The 15511-nt window shown below is 39.0% G+C and overlaps 1 long non-coding RNA gene across 1 annotated transcript in view; it reads left to right on the top strand.

Moving 5' to 3' along the window:
- The first annotated feature begins 143 nt into the window (after window positions 1-143).
- The window catches only part of LOC102016312, a 55512-nt gene continuing 40144 nt past the window's right edge, over window positions 144-15511 (top strand). Inside the window, exon 1 of the long non-coding RNA XR_261972.1 lies at window positions 144-202. This is a non-coding gene — a long non-coding RNA (uncharacterized LOC102016312). The remainder of the gene's footprint in view (window positions 203-15511) is intronic.

Genomic DNA, 15511 nt, shown 5'->3' on the forward strand with positions numbered 1-15511 from the left:
TTTTTATTTTTTTTTTAGTGATTTATTTTAAAGTTGTATAGTTTTCAACTTTCTTTTGGTGCCACGTGTTCTGTGTCCTTTGTGATGAGATATGCTACAGAGCTCTGTCGGTCACAAAGCATTTGACAGTTGTGATGAGTCCCCTTCATTTAGCCAAGCCAAGCAGACAGTCTCCACTCTTTGGGAACCCTCACAGAAGCAGGTATGTGCCAAGACCAGAGCTATAGTGTTCACTGGTTTGCAGAAAGTCCACGCTGGAAGGGTAGTGATGGTACAGAAGGAAACAGGAGGGAAGAGCACCTGCGAGGTTCAGATTAGAGTCAGACAAGAGTGGATGTGAGCCTGGCTCAAGACTGTGGCTGCAGGGATGGAGAGGATGGGGGACTGCGATGGTCATGTGGGTGGCTGCTGGATATGGGCAGTGAACAGAGAGAGGAGCATGGGGGAAGGCCAGGTTCCAGGCTTGGATGACTGAGTGGCTTGAAAGGCAGTTGCCCAACATGGAAAAGGCTGGAAGTGGAAAAGCACTGGTGGGAGAAGGTTTTGGATGAAGTCACAAAACCATGCTGACATGACTCATGGTCTCTAAATCCAGCAAGGGCTTCCTGTTCACTTACAATTCCTTTATAAGGAAAAAGTGTTATCAATAAATGTAACCATCCCAAATATTTATCTTTTGATTTCTAGTTTTATTTTTTTATTGGTACATGTTTGCAGTACAGAATGCCTACATTTATACTGGGGAGCTTGCACATGTACATAATACATTTTAATTTTTTTTTTTTTTTGGTCCCTTTCCTCTCCCAACCCTCCCTGCTTCCTCCAACTCTTATTTCCCTGCCCATTTGAAAAATCTCTATTTCCATGTTTTTCTTCGATTCTCTTTCTAAAAATCCCCTTTGCCTTTCTTCCCTCCGCCCCCATCTCTTGTTCCCCTTCCCATTTGAAAGGGACTGCATTCTCACTGGGGTCAGACTTGGGCAGCACGGTGGAGGTGGCTAGTGTGGAATGAACTAGCTTTTGGTGTCTGCATCCATATCACCCTGAACGTGCCCAGTCTTGTCTGAACTTGCATTCAGGATGACCAAAAGTTGCCCCTTAGCCTCCTCATGGAAAGGTGAAATTTTATATATATATATATATGAGAAACTGAATAGAGGAAGCAGAAACAGTCCCAGGCACATTCAATTATTTGGTTTTCGACTAAGGGACCCAACACATACAGTAGAGGAAAGATAGCCCCTTGAATAAATAGTGCTGGGAAAACTGAATATCCCTACGTAATCTGTTAGGAGATAGAACAGGGAAAGCTCTTGAAGACATAGACTTACACAAGGGCTTTCTGAATAGAACCCCAATGACACAAAAAATAATACTGTGAATCAACAAGTGTGATCATATCAAATTAAAAGCTGCTGCACATCAAAGGAAACAGTCAACAGAGTGAAGAGACAACCTACAGAATGAGAAAAAATTTTTGCCAGCTATTCCTCAGACAGAGGACTGATATCTGGTTAATATTTATCTTTTTTAAAGGCTGTGCAGCATCTGGCTGCTTCCTGTATCTGGGGCGTCACCCTGTGTAGGGTAATGGTAGGGCCTGGAGCCCACTTCTTACTATGAGAGGGAATTGTGTGTGGGATCCCTTCTCCCCCACACTCCTGCACATGCTGTAGGTCAAGCAGTTGGATGCTGCAATGGTGAATTTTATGTGTTAACCTGGCTAGGCCATGGAGCTCAGATATTTGGCCAAATTCTGTTTTTTTTTTTTTTGTAGTTGTTTGATTTGTCAAATGCTAGTTTAATGTTGTGGAGATACTTTTTTAGAGGAGATTAACACTTATTTGTTTGTTTGTTTATTGATACTTTGAACTCAGGGCCTTCACAGTGCGTTACACCCCGCTTACACACTTTAAAAAAGAAAACTGAGACAAGGTCTCACTAAGTCTCTAAATTGTCCTGGTGGAACTTGAATTTGTGATCCTCCTGCCAGAGCCTCCCAGAGTACTGAGAGTACAGGTGTGACCGCCATGCCTGGTGAGATTAATGTTGCAGTCAGTAAACTTGGAGTAAGCAGATTGCCCTCCACCGGAACTCTGCCAACAGACAGCCTCAAACTCAGGCAGCGCAACTACCCTCCTGTGGCTCACAGGCCTGCTCTGTGCAGCAGTCTGGCTAGCTGTGCTTCTCTGGAGAGCACTGACACAGATGCTCTCCCTGGGTCTTGAAAGTGGGCAGAGGAATGCATAGACTAAGAGAGACTTGTTCCTAGTAGATTCAGTAGCTAAAGAGGTGGCAGCGGATACTTTTGAGGGCATTTTGAGTCACACTGTAAGGATCAATCTGTCTCTGTTGTAAATAAGATCAGGACATAAGAACCATAAACAAGCTTCTCTGGATGGTGCAGTCTGGGCAAGTCCTGAGGTCTGTCCTTGATTCCATAAAACCCCAACAACCTCCCAAATAACCTACCTTTCTTTCTTTCTTTCTTTCTTTCTTTCTTTCTTTTTCTTTTTCTTTTTCTTTTTCTTTTTCTTTCTTTTTCTTTTTCTTTTTCTTTTTCTTTTTCTTTTTCTTTTTCTTTTTCTTTTTCTTTTTCTTTTCCTTCCTTCCTTCCTTCCTTCCTTCCTTCCTTTCTTCCTTCCTTCTGATTTTTTGAGATAGGATCTTGCTATATAGTCCAGGCTGGCCTTGAACTTGATATGTAGCTGAGGATGACCTCGAACTCATGGCAATCCTCCTGCCTCAGCCTCCTGAGTGGAATGCTGTGATTACAGGCATGTGCCACCATGCCTGGCTTTTTTTTTTTTCCTTTTAAATTTAAGATAGCCAGAGTCAGTTTTGTTGCTTACAATAATGAGCCCTGACTTATACAACAATACATTTTCATTGTAGACAAATTGCAAAACCCAGAAAAGGACAAAGAAACAGAAAAAAGGTACATCCAAGCAGTACAACTAACTTAAATATTTTCCTTTCAGATTCTTTTATACCGTGAGTTCATATGTGTTTGGTGCTTTACTTCTGTTTGGCATTTTGTCATGAAGCAGTTTGAACTAACTACTAAATATCTTATTGATGTTCTTGATGTACGCTTTCTATTTGCTACACTTGTTATTTTCTTTGTTAACAGCTCTTGTCATCTGGGGTATACACAGTACTTTATTTGCTTTCATCTAAAGTGATTTGAAATAGACAATCTATTTTAACTCTTTTTGAAGTTTAGCTTTATGAGCCATATGCTTAAATCAAGTTCTCTTAATTATTACAGTTAAGAACATTTGTGTTTAATAAAGATGCCCTTTCCCCACACTCTCACTGGTGAGTTGGTTTGTTATAATGTGGGTTAAGTATTTCCTCAGACAGCTGTTTTTAAGGAGGTTTTTTTGTTTTTGGCCTTAATAAATTTTGAAACCAGATCAGAAAAAATCAGGTGTATATTCATATGGTTTCTATATTTATTGCATACCTTTCCTTCTTTTCCGATGATGTTTTCAGAAAGGTAGATGATGATGTATATTGCGAGCCCCTGCTTATTTGAGAACATCTTGATACTTTCATGCATGAATTATAAGTTGGCCTGCTCAGAGTTACTCAGGTTATTAATAGGAACTCCTAATAGAGATGAGCCAAGGTCTCTCTACTTTCCTTCCAGCCACCCATTGAAGCACTGGTTCAGAGCACAGAGATAGAGAAGATACACAAGGGTAATTTTCAACTTAGCTTCATCCAACCTGAACTCACTGGAAATTTCCCCACATTTTGGTATGTGGCTTCCCTTCTACTCTTATGTTCAGTGATAGTTCTCTTAGTTATTCTTCCTCATTGCTGAGACAAAATACTCAACACCAAAACTTAAAGGAGGAAACATTTATTTAGCTCACAATTCATAGAGGTTTGAGTTCATAGTTGGCTAGCTCCAAAGCAGAGTGGCATGGCAGAGGGGCAGCGCAGAGCAGGCAGGCACAAGGCAGCAAGCAGGAAGCAATAAGCAACAAGAAATGACTCTCTTTATGTCCCTTATGTTTTATCTAAGCTACCCACCCTTAGGCAGGCAGCACTTACTCTCTTATTCCTAGCATTGGATCCTTGATCCCAGGATCATACACTTTAGACCCAGCCACCTCTGAAAAGCCTCACCTAGGGCTGCATGAGGCTTTGGGGGAAACATCTAGATACAGGCCATAACACAGTGTAAATTCATATATTTTTGTGTACAGTCATCAGTATCCTAATGGGGAATTCCAAGACAGTCTACCAAGCAAGCTGTGGAATCTGCCACCAACCATGGTGACCCCCAAATGCTGGTATTATGTCATAATCTCCTCCCCCTTCCCCCATCTTCTTCTATACTGGGGCTTGAATGCAGGGCCTTCACATTGAGCTCCATCCCTAGCTCTTTAAAAAAATTTTTTAAAAAAGAATTTAAGACAGGGTCTTGCTAAATCGCTGAATTTCCCCTGCTGGGCTTCAACTTATGATCCTCCTCCTGCCTGAGCTTCCCAGAGTACTGAAATTACAGGTGAGTGCCACCAGGCTCAGTTTTAGTCAGCTCTTGTTAATTTCTTAGAACTATTTTCAGCAGCTATTTTAGGAGCTTCTTCATCTGTATTAGTTAAGCTTCTCAGGTTGTGGGTAACTGAAAGTAACTTGAATTAACTTAAATAGAAAAAGGAACTATCATATAAGAATACAGGAAAGTTTCATAGAACCTAAGGGTAAGATATAACTGTATCTCAACAAGGAAGTGGAAAGTATTTAGGACTCTCTGTTTCTTATTTCTCTTTCTCCTTGTGGTTTTTCATAAATAGAAGCCTAGCACAGTGACACACACCTATAATACCTGTTACTCAGTAGGCTGAGGCGAGAGGATCATGAGTTTGATCTTAATCTGGCCAGTTTAGCAAGAACCTGTCTCAAAAATTAAATAAATAAAAGAGGTGGGATAGAGCTCAGCATAGGGCATTGACTAGCTTGTCTGAGCCCCAAGTTTGATTTCCAGTACTGGAAAAAAATGAATAGAAACAGCTGTTAACAACTGATTACTTAATCTGTGCCATAGGAACTCATGGAGAGAGGTTTGTTTTTCTTCTTTCAACATTTGCATGGTACATGTGAGGAGACTGTGACATAGAGGAATGAAGCTTCTCCACTGCTTCATTCGTTGGATGAATTTGGATCTCAGCAGCCTTGCCCCAGATCTGACCCACCTAAACTCTACATACTCAGATGGGTCTAGTGCCTTCTGTCTGTGGCACTGTGGTGGATTGACAACTGGTGGTCAACTTGTAACACCCAGCTGAACTGAGTAAGCGTGGTGCTGGGTGTGGGAAGCCTACCTGGGGACTGTTGCCAGCAGCATAAGAGGCAGAACTGGAGAAGAAGGGAGGCTGTTAGTTGCTGGTAGAAGCTGTTGGGAGTCTGTTGGAAGCAGAGAGAAGCTATAAGGAGCTGTTGGTTTTCTCAGAGGAGCTTGTCATGCTGGCTTTCCTGGTGAACTTGGCCATTTTCATCCTCCAAGGAGCTCAGGACCTTGTTGTTGTTGACAATAGCTTTGGTTCACTTTAGGGGAGCTCTGGTCCTCACTCTGAGCATCACTTCCTGGCTCTGGAAGGGAAGATGGTGCACTGTTCAGTCTCCTGGAGAAGCTTTTCACTTTGGTTTTCCTGATGGGAACTCAGCTGTCCTGATCATCAGAGGAGTTTGGGACCTCGCTGTTGCTATTGCTGTTGCTCAGTTGCTGCTGCTGCTGCTGCTGTTGCTGTTGCTTCAGGGGCTGCTGTTGCTGTTGCTGAGGATGGCTGTGGTACTTTTCAGGGGAGCTCTGGTTCTTACTTTGGGTGTCCCTTCCTGGCTCCGTGCAGAACCCTCAGCCTGCTAGCACAGATCCTTCATCCTGCTGGCACAGAGTTCCTAGATTCCATCACTGACCTTTGGGCCTTTCCAGAGCAGATCCGTGAAACAGGCCTGCATGAGATAATGTTATGGACTCTGGGCCTCCAGTTGGACTCATGGACGGCATTGTTATGAGCTCTAGGTTTTCAGCTGGACTCATCCGGGACATTATCAAAAGATCCAGACTCTCAGCTGGATTCTTTGGTCTTTAGTGTGTGGACAAATTTCTGGCACTCTCTTTGGGTAACTATTACAAATAATCTTATAAAATATGTGTCCTGTATTGTATTGTTCTCCCTTGCAAAAACCCCAAACCGGAACAGGCACTCAGTCTTGGTTTGAACATCTTCAGTAGTGGCTGGGTTGTTATGGGGAAGATGAGGATCCCCTTTGGGGTATCATTTTTTTTTTCATTAGAGTAGATGTATAATTTATTAGTCCTCTATTGCTGGACATATTGAATTTCCATTATTATGAATAGCAGACAACAATCATGGATATAAATCCATGTAAGTTGTTTGTGCCCATCACTTTTTTTAAAGGCCAAATGGAATTGTGAAGCCAGAGTTTGTCTCTGGGAGCTAAGGACAGATCATACTGGATCAGACAGTTAGAAATGGTCTTTATGGTGCACTAATTAATCTAGATAGTGTCAGAAATGATTCAAGGCCTGGACTGTAGGGAAGGTGACAGAAAACAACTGAGCGGGTACAGAGCGGGATCCATTTCTGTTGGCTCCTGCTTAGCCCCGGTGGAGTCAGAACTGAATGAAGGATGGGTGGGACAACAGCTGGGGTGGGGGCCTGGGGCTGGGGAGGGGACCCTGAGTCTGCATAGAGGGCCAGCAGGGTGGGTATGCCAGAGCTGGGCCAACATTCTTTATGTGGGGCTAATATCAGCCTCACTGGAAAATTTCCCATTGGCCATGTTTTCTTCCCCGGGGGCCACTTGGGCCCATCCAAACTCAGTCTGCATAACTGCCTTAAAGGTATTTGAGCACCAAATGCTGGGCTGCTTTGCTTGGTATCCTCCACTCTTGCAACTGTCCCCTTGATGTTTTAAAAAGTGCCTCCATCATCCTGCTTCCCACCTTCATAATATGCCTAGATTGTATGGGCCACACTTGATACAACTCTCAGAGACATCAAAGATCACATCTTTACCAACACCTACTCCTCACAAGAAATCTTTTGTAATATCTCCTTTGCTATCCAGAAATAAAATTCTTGCAGATATATAATGAATATATATGTAACTGCCTACATACATTATTTAAAAGTGCATATAATATCCTAATGATAAAATTAAGTAGGTATAAAAGGGAAGTAATTTATGAAACAATATCATGTAAGTACTCAGGAACAGGGGTGCTTGTACACTTGATACAAGGAATGTTTGCACCTGGTTGTCACAGATCTTTGCATTTGCAAGAAGTAAGATCAGAAGCCCCTCTGTAGAAAATGTACCAAGTGGCAAAGAGTAAAGGTACTAGTGTGTGCAAAGATAAGTAACAGGCCTGAATTACTTGTAATGGAGGAAAGATAGAACCTGACTGAAGTCGTGAGATATATTAAAACAAATGACAGACTGCAGGCTATGAACAAGTGTGGGAGACGCAGGGTGAACTTGGAACTCAGCTGCACACTTAATGTCACAGTGACTTCCTGTCTTTGCACATGGGCCACCATCATGCCTAAGAATTGCCAAGAACGTATCTCTTCAACTGATCTTAAATTCGCTCCAGAATAACTAGGCTTTGGAAACCACAGGCTTCAATAGACAAAGGGACAGAGAGGGGACAGGAAAGAGAGTAAAATAAGGAACTGAAAAATAGCTTGTAACTGAAGAATAAATCATTGTCACATGCAATTTCACAATGTATTTCGAATCACTGAGAAACAAAATAATATACCACAAATTTGACAGCAAATGTAAAACATTTAAAATAATCCTTTTAAAGCAACAATACTAGGTCTTCACGTTTCGTGTGTCTGATAATTTAATAATTTTTTGGGTCATAAGTCAATTAAGAGGAAGCTCAAAACAGCTGTCACATAGTTGCATATGAAAATGGCAAAGGCAAAGTGATGAAGGTGTGCGTATTAGTGACCCAGATAACCACTGGCCATTTGGTAAAGGTGACTTCATTTTTTTCAACATAGTAAGTAGCTTTTTCGTAGATTTTAAAACAAAACAATGTGAGCTCTGTTCTCAGTTTAGATGGGCGTTGTGTTCATGAAAATCCAGTGAGTGTGAACATAGTGAAAAAATTGTACTTATCTATAAAACGGAGTTCTGAGAGCAGATATTTAAAAAGTTTCTTTCCTCTCATGAAGATCTATGAAACACTTGAGAGTCATGGAAACTTGGAGCTGTCTAGTGTCACACATTTCAGCAAATTTGTCATTTCTAGCTACTGTCTACTAAATTCCAGCAGCACCCTTCTTCCCCAGAGACAGTAATGATAGAAAAATATCCCCATTGTATATTAGTCAGCTTTCTACTGGCTGAGACACAATATCAGCCACCCATAACTGCAGGAGGAGACGTTTAATTTGGCTCACAATTATTGAGGAATTCAGTCCCTACTTGGCTGGTTCCAAGGCAGGAAGATCATGGCAGAAGAGCACGGTGGAACAAAGCTGGTAGTCCAGGGAACTGGGAAGGGGAACAAGGGAACAGTGCCAGAGAGGGTGGGGTCATAGACCATGTACAGTTCCCAAGGACAAACTTCCACGACCAGACACACCCAGGAATGAGCTTTACTAATCTGCTGGGCACTTCTTAATCCAATGAAGTTGATATGTCAGGATTAACAGTCACAACCACAAAATCCCAAAGAGCCGCGAGGGGTGCTGCTACTCCAAGGTGATCTTCTGTATTAGAGTAACTGCTTTCACTCCCTTATCCCTGATTCAGGCAAGCGAGAGTGTGTGCAAGCTCTTCCACAGCCACATGCAACAAACTAGTTCTGAGTGTGTTTCTTAAGCAAACCGTTTATCTTCTAGTTTTCATTTACTATTTTCTAGCCTTTAGAAAAACTGATCAAATACACACAACATACATTTCTTATTTTAATTACATAATTTAACGCTATTGAGTACATTTACACTGTTGTATAATTATCACCACCCTTCATTCCTAGTTTTAAAAAATATTTGAAATGTTTTCAACTTTAAAGTTTATAAAAATAGTATAAAAGCCATTTTTCCTGAGCTATCAAAGAGTAAATTATTATTATATACTATCAACCCTGAATATTTCATTATGAAATTCCCAAGAACAAGGACATCCTCCTAAATATCCACAACTACCATCATTAACAATTAATATGGATAAAGCACAGCCATCTAGTTGTATAACTTCATTCATGTTCTGCCTGCTATGTCAATAATGTCCTTCATAAAGAAGCATCTAATCCATGACCAAGATTTCCATTTTTTCACGATAAATGATACAGTATAATTTTTATGAGATGGGATTTTGTTAAACTGCTCAGGGTGATCTTGAAGTTATGATTTGCTTGCCTCAGTCTTCTGAGTAGCTGGGATTACAAGGACTGCCACCACTCCTGGCTTCAGCATGAATTTTGGTTGCATTAAACTGTTGTCTTCCAGTTTTCTCTGGTATAAGGTTTATATTTCTTTTATTACCAATAAGGTCATTGCCAGGAGATACTTTGAGACTATGAAAACATTCCATTCCTCATCAAATTTTCACCCACATATTGGAGTGTCCATCTGATGTTTGCTTGCTGCACTAATAATTACTATGTTGTCAAATTATAATTTTCTAATTCCATTATTATTGTACACTTATTAGTTGGCATTTCAATGTAAGGGAAAGCTTTCTGTTCTCTCCCATTTATTTATTATGGCATCTTTTATACCAGTATAAATATGGATTTCTATTTTATCCAGCTGGCTATCATCTCCTACCATAATTAATTATTTTGATTGTTGTGGATTTGTGGATTGTTGTGGTCCATCAAGCTGGTTTCTATGTCCTTTTAATACATCCCTGTCATCTTTGAGCCCTTCCCTATTTTCTGATGCAAGATATTATAGACTTATCTTGTATTTTCCCTGCCTCATTCTTGGACTCAACCAACAGAATAGAATCAACCATTTCTCCAAGAATCCTTTAGTGCTTTTAGCAGAGAATGATATTTAGATACCAATGTGTAGACTCTAGGTGTGCACATTGTTAGTGGGTTACCACTACTCTCAGGATTAGCTAGAAGTCTATCTATCTATCTATCTGTCTACCTACCTATCTATCTATCTATCTATCTATTTATCATCTATGGATAACAAAGTTTTGGATCTATCCATCCATAACAATCAACTCTATATAAATAAAGATGTCTATCATAAATGTATAAGCAGAGCTATGGATCTACCTAAACATATGAAAGACCACACATACATACCTAATACATTTATATTTACTTCTCCACTTGCTAATGCATATTAAAAACCATAAGTTCATGCCAATACTTCCTAATACTTCCAATCCCAAATCTAATACCATAGGATTCATTTTAGCTCATTTCTTTTTCTGTATTTGTACCTTTTTTCTCTGACAATGGGAAACTTGGCTCCCATTATTCTCCATATTACTTACAGATTTTCCTCTGTAAGAAATCAACCTGCTTCCTCCCTTTCTCCAAATATGCCTTCTGCATCCTACCCAGGCTCTCACACCCTGCACCAGAGTCCCGGACATGGAGGGCAAGCGGGTCGGAAGGAAGGAAACTTCCTAACAATTGAAATCCCATATTTGCATGATTTTACATAATTTTAACTAGAAATTATGCATGTATCATACATTTACTGTGCTGGGAGCCAGGTACTGTGTGTGCTGCACATGCATCATCTCATTTAATCCTTCTGACTGTTCTCTAAGGTACATAGTATTCTTTCATTTCTTTTCCAAAGAAATCCCCTAAGGCTTAGACAGCTCATACAGTAGGTAGCACAGCTAGGATGAAACCTTGATGGGTGTCACTCTAACATTCTCATTATTAACTCTAAGAAATCTAAGTACCTTTAATATATAACACCATCCACATATATCAGCAACCAGATTTTTACCTCAGTTCTTTGGGTTTATACTTGCCTAGCATGTACAAGGCTCTGGGTTTGATGCTCATTTAAAAAAAGAAAAAATGAAAAGAAAAAGATGTTAGACTCCCTCCTGATCTTCAAAATGCCTGATCTTCAAAATGCCACTCAGTTGACAGTATATAAAAACGTCAATTGTGAGAATTATGGAGGAAAAACAGACAAACAAAAAGAAAAAAGAGAGAGAAGGGAAGAAAGAATGAAAAGCCCAGCATTTTGAGACTATTCATGCAGAAGAGAGCACTGAAGAGTGCAAGGAATATCAGTTAAAAAAGAAAAAATGAGCAGAATGTAGTAGTACACACCTATGACCTCAGTTATTGCAGAGACTGAGGTAGGAGATTTGCAGCTTACAACCTAGGGAAGTCAGTGAGAACCTCCATGTCTCAAAATTTTGAAAAAGTGTGTGTGTGTGTGTGTGTGTGTGTGTGTGTGTGTGTGTGTACTAAGGCTATAGCTTAGTGGTAGAGCCCTCGCCTAGCATGTACAAGGCCCTGGATTCCATCCCCAGTTTAAAAAAAAAAAAAGGCAAGAAAAATGAGCACCTAAATTCCTGGAACTCAAGACACACTGTCAACGTCTTTGACCTATATTTTCATGTGAATCATTCCTGACAGTGACTTACAGCCTAACTTCTTTATTCCTACAATGCCAATTCTTCAAGTTATACTTTCTCTTTACAGAAAATACTCATTTTGATTATAGGGTTTTTAAAAATTAAAGTTCTGAATCAATTTTCACTTATGGGTAGGTAGAAATGAAACTTTACATCAAAAGACCCATCAAAACATTCTTATAGTTACACTGAGCCCAAAAGTAATTTCAACACTAAATGGTGTTGTTAAATCACAAATACTACTCCCTTTGCTTAATGTGCTTTTTAATTCTAGCCCTGTGAAAACTTTTTATGTAGAAAAGAAGAGACAATAATATAGTGAATTCTCACAAACCTATCACTTTGATTTTACAATTGTGCTTTATTTTTTCTATTGCTGAGGTATTATAAAATCAGTCCCAGACATCATAACATTTAATCTTTAGATACTTCACTGTACAACTCTAAAAATTAAAGGTATTTTCTTCTATAACTGTAATACTATCATTATGCTTAACAAAATAAACAATATAATTCCTTCATAATATCTGACAACCAGTCTATATTTAGATTTTCTCAAATGTCCTGAGGATATAACTTTATGTTTTATTTATATATGTAGTTTGTTTTGAAATCTAAATTAGGTCCATATATCAGGTAGATTGTTCAGTTTTTAGTCTCTGTTAATCATTTGATCTTCATTTTCGTTTGTTTCATTTTAATATTCTATTTTTAAAATATTCTTTTTTTGCAAATCTTTCCTTTTTTGTGAAGGAAATTTGATCATGATAATAGTTTCATTTTACATCTGGAAAAACCTATTATTATTTTTTAAGCATCTCATACCCTTAGCCCTTAAAAACAAACAAACAAATAAACAAAGAGATAGACAAGAAACTAAAACCATATATGATAAATACTGTCTTTTTAAAGTAAGTCATTCAAAATATCTAGCTAGCCAGGCATGGTGGCACATGCCTGCAAACCCAGCACTTGGAGGGCTGAGGTAGGAGGATTGCCGTGAGTTTGAGGCTTGCCTTGGCTACATGGTGAGTTCAAAGCCAGCCTCAACTACATGGTGAGACCCTGTTTCCAAAAAAAATTGTAGCTTATAAGGTGCTAGAGAATAAAAACAAAAATTCTATGGATCATGACAAGTGTTTTCATGTTTGCGAAGTTCATCTTGGTCAGAAAATGTTGTAATGGCCTCTTGGGAATAAGATTTTTTTTACTCCTCAAGGAAGTTTCCTAGTCATAAATAAATAAAATATAAGGACTTTTTTTATTTTGTTTTTTGAGGTGGTCTTGCTGCATTGCCCAGTCTAATCTCAAACTCGTGGGATCATGTGACCCTCCCACATTGGCCTCTTGAGTAAAGGCATATTTTGTGCTTGTTTCTAGCAGTCTCTAGAGGGAATATTAGTAATAAAAAATACTAGTTAGTGATGTATGGAGTTACAAGAGTGGGACTTAGTATTTCTTTTGCTATGAACTGATGACTTGAATAAGTTCTGTAAGTTGTCTGAGCTTTGGTTTCTTCACGAGAAAGCTTGGCCTAGTTGAAGGATAAGATGTATTTATAACATTCTGTGATTTCATAATTTCATGTGACTGAAAATGAGTAAAATGCTTTTTGTCCCTCTGGTAAATATATTGGGTCTTAAGATTTCAGCAGAGGCTCTTTAAAGCCATGATCTCATTGTCTAATGCTGCCAACCCTCCAAACATTTTTGTAAATACTTTAAAAGTCAGTTTAGAAGCCACACAAGAAAATAAGCATGGCTACTTGATGGCCGTGTCTCCTATTTTATTCAACGAGCATTTATTGAGAACTTGCTGCTCACATGAAAAATTATACTAGGTACTGGGGTTGCCAAGGCAAGGGTGGATAAGACGAAGCTCCTGTTTGCTATGGATGAGGCAGGAGCTTTGGTTGGAAGCAGTAGGCAGGTGTGTAGACAAAACAATGGAAGAGAATGAATAAAATGTAGAGGCATAAGGAGTATGTTTGGCACAGCATTAATAATGCCAATGCCTAAGTTCTTGGATGTGAGAAATGAATCTCCTCAGCTACAAAGACATGAGCTTACATTTTGGAGTTGACAAAGTGACAGCTACTTAACATTTATCAAAAGTGATTGTGGTGCCACCAGTACAGCATGGGGTGGGTTTGAGAACAACAATAGCTGGAAGTTAAAAAGTTCAGAACATCCTCTGGGCAAAGCTGAAGCCAAAACAACTGTTATACATTAAATAATTTAAATAGTATTATGTGCTCTTCTAAGAAGTGAGGGCATTGGAGTGTTATAACAGCATGAAGTACAGGGTCAGGGAAGATGGATGGTGAGGAGTTTGGCGGAGATGTTGAGTGAAGGAATAAAATGTCAGTTAGGAGGAGTAAATTCAAGTGATCTGTTGTATAACATGGTGACTACAGATCATGAGAATGTACTGTACTCTTGAAATTGCTAAAGGAGTAAATTTTAAGGGTTCTCACCACAAAAATAAGTATGTGAGGTAACGCTTTTGCTAATTAGCTTGATTTAGCCATTCCACGTATATACATATTTCAAAACATCATGTACAGGATAAATACATATACTTTCTGCCTATGAAAAATTTTAAAATTTTAAAAACATGGTAAAAATAGAAAAAAAAGAAAACCACTGAATCCCAAAATACTGTGTCCTGAAGAACTCTTAAAAACAAACACAATGATATGAAGGAATTTTATTATTCTTGTATTTCCAAGCAACCTCAACTAAATGTTCTAGGGTTCAAGTGTTTTCAGTGGGTTTAGATTTCTACTGGATTATTTTCTATAAACTTTGTTTCAAATGATTCCCTCACAATCATACCAATAAACATTCTTTATGCTGACTGGAACTTTTAGTAATTAGTACCTTGATGTTGTATTTATTCCCAGCTGGGAAACCAGTAAGAGGAAAACCATCAATACTCCATGCAATGGAGAACCTGGTCCTGCAGGAAACCTCAAGTATCTCACAGAAGTGAGCTGATTTCCAGTTGCTCTGGACTAACTTGTCACCAACCCTGTTTCTTCTGTGACACCTGCAGTTTGTGCCAAGAAGAAAGGTGGTGCATTGCCAAGGGCGCAGAAGTATTTGTTGAGGATGAAGACACACCTTTACAAAACACACACTAGCTGAATCATGATTCTCACTTATTTCAAGATGTATTTATTTAAAAATTCCTAAAAATCAGGCATTGTCCTGGATTCTAGAGAGTAGTGGTTATTTCAGGCATTCCTTCTCAGCCAACGCAAACAGGAGACTGCATAGTCAAAGAGGGGACCACGTGGCACTCAGAAAAAGAGACTAAATTCATTTTTTGCTGCACTATTTAAAAATCATTTCCATTGTATGTATTAAGGCTGCAAAATGTCTTCTGAATGAGCAAATAATAGCGATAGATTATCTTTTTTATTAGGTCGTGCTTTATTAGTACACGTTTGGAGGACGTGATGTTCACATTCATTTTAGGGAGTGGGTACATCTACTGAATATATATTGATTCTTTTTATTCCTGTTCCCCTCCCTACCCATTTCCCTCTCTTCATCTCTAGATCCCTTTTCCCCATTTTCATAATCATTATTTTAGTTCAAATTTGGAACATATAAAGGTTACATTCATTGGGGTAGTTGGTACACGTGAATGACACATCTTAAATCTTTTATGTCCCTTTCCCCTCTATCCCCCTTGGGACCCTTCCCATTTGCAAAATATCTATTTCCCTGTTTACTTTTTTATGAATCTTTTATTTTGCTCTTTATTTATACTTTGGATTATACACATGAGAGAAACCATACAGTATTTCAGTTTGTGTGTCTGATTTATTTCACTTAACATTATGTTTTCAAGGTCTCTACATTTC

The sequence above is a fragment of the Chinchilla lanigera genome, unplaced genomic scaffold, assembly GCF_000276665.1.
Source record: "Chinchilla lanigera isolate Chin_1 unplaced genomic scaffold, ChiLan1.0 scaffold00038, whole genome shotgun sequence".
NCBI classification, from domain to species: domain Eukaryota; kingdom Metazoa; phylum Chordata; class Mammalia; order Rodentia; family Chinchillidae; genus Chinchilla; species Chinchilla lanigera.